The sequence below is a fragment of the Zingiber officinale genome, chromosome 2A (genome assembly GCF_018446385.1).
Source record: "Zingiber officinale cultivar Zhangliang chromosome 2A, Zo_v1.1, whole genome shotgun sequence".
Classification (NCBI taxonomy): Eukaryota; Viridiplantae; Streptophyta; class Magnoliopsida; order Zingiberales; family Zingiberaceae; genus Zingiber; species Zingiber officinale.
This window is the reverse complement of record NC_055988.1, coordinates 21,330,198-21,336,635: the sequence shown is the minus strand read 5'-3', so window position 1 is coordinate 21,336,635 and position 6,438 is coordinate 21,330,198.

The following is a 6,438-nucleotide window of genomic DNA, read 5'->3' as shown; positions in this document are numbered from 1 at the left end:
ATGCCGGAAAAACCTGCATATAGCTAAAACTAATGCATAGGAAACCAACTGGAGCTATTATACTGCAGGTGAGGGGTTTCTTACCTCGTACGCTAATTTTCTTACAATTCCTTTCGCTAGAATTCCGGTGGAGATGACCTCCTCGACGATCCGATCACGTCTTCGCGTTCCTCTTGCGGAGAAGAACCTCTTTCGTGTTGGAGTCATCGCCGGAAGATGACCCGATGGTCCTTGGGCTTGGGCGCCGAGAGAGGAGGAAGAGGAGGTGTGGGCGGCGGTGAAGTTTTGGAAGAGGAATAGGTCACGGTGAAAATAAAACCCAATAACTCTTCACCCTATTAATCTTCCTATTTAAATCAAGTGATTAATTCGGCCAACCCAACTATAAATGTACTTGATTCCCTTTCCTTTCAGCACGGCCCTGCTGGGGACAACCGGTTACTGACATTATCCCGAAACCATAGGTCTCGGGTTCGATTCCCGCCTAAGCTATTTTGCGATTCTAATTATTTTTGTTACTTCCGCTACTCGGAAAATTCCGAAAAAATATCTAAAAATTCCAGAAAAATCATACTATATTTCTAAAACAGTTTTGAGAATTTTCGGGCTTTACAGCTGGCTAGCCGTCTCTCCCTCCTGCAATTTAATAGTATACAATTTATTGAGAATTAGATCCCTCTTGCTTACCTTAGTGTTGGGTGTGCCCTCGTGCAACTCGATCAGCTTTTGCCATAGTTCTTTGGCGCTCGAGAATGGGCCGACACGGTTCAGCTCCTCGTTGGTTAGGCCACACTGAAGTGTACAGGTTTCTTTGGCGTTTGCTTCTACTTTCTTGATTATGCTTGCATCCTAGTTCACGCATGATATCGATTTTCTAGAGCCGTCGAGTGGAAGTTCAAGACCGGGTTGTATAATCATCCAGACCTCAAAGTTAATTTGAAGATACGACTCCATCCAAGCCTTCCAGTAACCGAAGTCATCTCCGGTGAAGGGAGGTGGGCGGGCAGTGCTATAGCCTTCTTGGAGAGCCATTGAAAGAGAAATCAACTGCGCAAAGAAAAATCAAAAAACTCATCCCAGGACTTGATCCTGGATTAGTAGTGCGGTTTAAAAGAAAAATAAAATATGATCTCAAGTGGTGTTGCACCAACTTCGAGAGAAGAATTCAATTACGAAAAAACTGGATCGGAAGCGGCAAGAATATTGATTCCGATCGACTTTGAAAAACTGAAAAACACCACGAAAAACGTGCTTGATTGGTGGTTGCACCAAATCAAAGCGACCCCACTCTGATAGCAATTGTTGGATCGAGATGCACTAGAGGGGGGGTGAATAGCGCTCGTGGCTTTCACTTTTCGTTTTCGGAAATTCGACTAGAGTTAAGCAGCGGAATAAGAAAACAAACACATAAAGACGCCAAGTATTTACTTAGTTTGGAGCCTAGGGCGACTCCTACTCCAATGCCCATGCTCGTTGAGCATTTACTTTAGGCAAAAACTATAATAGCGCAAATGAGTACAATTGAATATTACAGTTAAATGTACTAGAAATTATACCGACAATAAGAAATCATAAATTTGAAGCTCTGAGTTGTCGGGGTGTTGCTACAGCACTTTTGGAACGTCTCTTGAGCAGCACACAAAAGAAGGATCACTTGGAATGTGTTACTTCAAAGTGTTGGTCGAGATCTCCTTATAAAGCCTGCTGAGGGCACCCTCAATCCCCTTGAGGGCGCCTCCAATCGCCGAGTCAGCCGCGCGCGGATAAGCCCAGACTCCTTCGTCGCTCATCCATTTGAAGGCGCCTCCATGCCCCTTGAGGGCACCTTCAAGGCTATCTGAGGCACCTCAAGCCTCCATGAGGGTGCCTCCAGCTTCGCTGCATGCACCTTTGATCCTTTGCACCCTAGGCACCTCCGATCCTTTGCACCCGAGGCACCTCCAAGCTCCATGAGGGTGCCTCGGGTACTGTTCACCCGAGGTAAACTTTGCTCTTTTGACCCTGCAAAACATGTTAGTCCACAAAAAAATAACATATCATACAAAACAAAGTTAGCACATAATAATAGCATAAAAGTAAATGTATAACAGTCACTGGACTGTCCGGTTCTGACTTCGGATTTCCAACCGGAAACCCTAGGTTGAACCGACGCCTACTATTCCCTCCATGGGGAACGCGTCCTCACCTACTCCACTCAGGATAGCATACCTGATGCCAGTCCGGTCCTCCAGACCGACTGGACTTTCTGCCTAGGGTTACCACTCCCTAGGACCTAGGGTTACCACCCCCTAGGGGTTTTCGCCACCTAGGGTTACCACCCCTTAGGACTTAAGGTTACCCCCCCCCTTAGGATTTCCACCACTTAGGGTTACCACCCCTAGGACCTAAGGTTGCCGCCCCTTAGGGTTTTCCTCCACTTAGGATTACCACTGCTAGGGTTTTCCACCTACCTAACCGTAGTTAGGACTTTCCTGTAAACTCCTTCACACATATCAGATAACAATTAACCTTAACTTTGAATCCTTTGATATTATCAAAACTTAGGTTCGATCGTCGGGTGCTTCCCGTATCAACAAAACTTACTTAAAGTAGTTAAATGTTTATTTAAAAAATTGACAAAATCTGAAAAATAAAATAATTTTCTACTTAAGGAAATAGACCACCTTAATGAGCAAGTTAACTTGAGTGACTCGACTAACCAAGTTCAAGTCGGAACTTCAACTCAAGTTTCAAAACTTGTGGAAGAAAATTCTAACTTTAAAAGACAAGTCGAGCAACTCAAGAAAACGTTAGAAAAGTTTGAACTAGGATCTAAATGTCTAAATATGGTACTTGGGTCGCAACGAGCCATGTACAACAAATCAGGACTTGGCTATAAACCAAATAAAACAAATAAACCATATTTATCTTTAATGAGTCAAAATATTAAAAGTCAAGTCCAAGCATGGGTTCCAATTAAATGTTTAACCAAACCAATCAAACTAAATCTTTACTTGATCCCTAAGAGTTATATTCACTACTTAGATACCATATCTGAGCTATGACTCAGGGGGAGAAATAGAAAATTGGTTCAACCAACTTGATCTACTATGCATGCTTAAGATTAGGTTTACTTTTCTACTTAGCTTAGAATGGTTAGTTAAAAAGGTTTACCAAACCCTACTAACATAGCACCGAAATGGATTGGGATGATAATACATCAAGGAAATTTTGTTGAAGGCATGTCTAGGCTGAATCTTGTGTATTCTACCTGGTGCACTAGACTTAATGGATCTGGCCGAAGCTACCATAGTCAAACATGGGCTAGTTAGACCAAAACTTAGTATTAAGTTTTTTAAGAAGGAATATTTTAGAAAGTATTCAGCAAGTGGTTCACCGTTGATACACAAGAAGGTCATATATCTCGCCACTGAATTTAAAACTTATCCTTAGGAAGCCTACTTAATTAACCCAAACCTAAGTTTGAATATAACATGGGTTAAACAATCTTTTTTTTAGGCTCTTTATTCAAATCAACTAAAACTTAACCTTAAAATAAAAATTCTAAACTAATCAAAATTAATTAAAACTTAAAAATTAATTAAACTTAAAACTCAAATTTAAATCTTTAAATTTAAAATTAAAAACATAACTCAAATCTTGACATCTAAAATTAATTAAAACATAAACTCAAACTTAAATGTTTAAACTCAATTAACTTAAACTTAAAATATAACTTAAATAATAAATTCAAGCCTAAATCTAAAATTGTTTTAAACTTAATTTAAAGTTAATTTTGAAAAATATTTAAAACTTAAAGCTAAAGTCAATTTAACTAAATTTCAACTTAAAAATATTTATTAATCTAACTGAAAACTCAACTTAAAATTATTGAATCAAAAAATTACTATTAACTTAAAAATTAGATTAAACTTATTAGCTTAAATTAAAATTATTAACATAAATCAAAATAAAATTATTAAGTTAAAATTTTAAATCTAAAGTTGTTAACTTAACCTCAAAATAAATTAAAACATCAAAATTAAACTTAAATTAAAATTTTAATCAAAACAAACTAACATAATTAAAATTTTTCCTTAAAACTATTTTAAAATGAAATTATTTTAAAACTTAATTTAAAATTCTAAAACTTAATTAAAGTTATTTTAAAACTAAATTATCTTAAACCTAATCATAATTAATCTAAACTTAAAATTTAAACTTAAAATTTTAAATTAAAACCTAATTAAATTTAAAATTAAAATCCTAATTATTAAATCTAAAATTTATTAAAAAAATCAGATCAGTTGACCGAATGCCAGGTTCAATCGACCAAACACTCCATGAATCTGAATCCTACTGCTAATTGACTAAGCCAACCAATTAATTATTCGATTGATCAACACCAGGTTTGGTCAACCGAAAACATAACTTCACTGCCACGAATTCAACCTATCTTTAGTTGTTCGGTCTACTGACATCTTCAGTCCACCGAAAACCTAACTTCAACCTTATCAATTTCTCCGAAATTCTACCACGATAAATTTATCGGTCGACTGAAATACCGATTCGGTCGATCGAAACCCAACCAACTACTTCTGATTGGCCGATTTTTAAGGGATTGGTTGACCGAACCCCTTTTCGGTCAACCGATTGAGGCCTATAAAATGAAGACTCGGGCAGCAGCCGAGTCTCATCCCCACCTCTTCTTACCTTCCTACCACATTTCTCAGAACGTGAAATGCCTCGGTAATCTCTTTCGAATCTTCTTTCCATATCTATTTATGATTTATTTATTTCATTCCTTTAATAAGTGAAAAGAGTCATACAACTACACAACGGGAGGCTAGCTCCTTAAATCCCAGCTAGGACCCTAGATTCTCAACTGAAGATCTGCGTTTATCTTTTACTAATAAAATTTTTAAATTTATAGGAACTTGTTGTCTTGACCTTCCTTTTTATCAAACATATTGTCCTGAGGTCATTGATTACTCAACATTTTTATCTTGCTAGTCTATGTTTAGAATTTTATAATAATTTGTATGAAATTGACTCCCATCATTATAAAACTAGGGTCGCAACCAGGGATATGCTATTTAACCTTGACATGTTTCTCAAATTTTTGAGAATTAGACCTTCTATTAACCATATCTTTTTTAGTTCTTCCTTTCCTGACATATTGCCCGCTCCTTTTGCTCATCTTACTCTTGATCTTATGTATGTTGATTTCTTTGAGGGGGCACGTCCCAAAAAGATATCCACTATACCACTTAGTCTAAATGACAACACCCTTTATAAGATGATAGTCTCTTTCATTCATCCATTATCGTCTAGAGATCAAGGAGTTCTACGTCCAGTACATCTTTGTCTAATATACGCACTGAAACACCAACTCGACTTTGACTTGGGTTACTGGGTGTTAAGATCTATTATCTACTACTTGGGGCACAACACCTCGAATAAAGTTCACATAATCCAGTGCCACGTTCTCACTGCTTACATTGCTTCTCTAAGGGTAGGTGTTCACCGCGGTGAGTTGATCGAGTTGTCCGATTTCGATCTTGTTGGGATTAGGCAATTGTCTTTGGCTGGGATTAGGACTAGTGCAGAAGGACTTGTGTATAAACGAACCCATCCCCAATACGCACCAGCTGTAGCCGAGGAAGATGTAGTTGAGGAGGAGCTGATTGATGTCGAAGAGCACCATCAGTAGCCTTTTGATCCCGGATTTGCATTGACACCTCTTTTCGATACGGCTTAGGATAGTTCTTACACACCCCCACCACTGACTAGTGACTTTTTTAGTCATCTTCGAGATGACATTTTTGGCTGGTTTGACTTTCTCGAAACCAAGATGACGGATCAGTACAACTCCCTATGAGGACAAATTGTAGATTTTCTCTAAGATATGTTTGATCATGTTGATGCCTTAGAGAAGGAGCAGCGTAGGATGTTTGATTATCTTCGAGCTAACGATGATGATGAGGACGAGTGATTTTAGGACTAGTTACCTATTTTGATACACTCATGACTATTCATGTATTTGGTACTTGTTGGTTATGCGTACTTTTTATCTATGTGATTTTTATTTTTCTCTTTAATTGTGTATGCAAATATTCCATAGAATAGGTCCTTTCCTTTAGTATATGTCTTCATATTTTTACTAATAGTTTTTAAAAATTTCCCTTCCAAATTTTGTCTTCAAAATAGATTTCAAAATATTTTATCTTTTTGAGTAGCCTAGGTCTTACTATAGAAATGCATGTTCCTATAGTTTTAGCAGCCAATATCTCACAAATACAGTAGGATACCTTGCTTGTGTATTATGAACCCTAGCATGGTATGAAATACTTAGGTCTTAGCCTAAGATTTCAGACGTTTAAGTCAGTGCATTGCTATAAATCTGAGCTTTAAACCAAATATATTGATCAATTTGGGTAATTTGACTAGCAACAAACT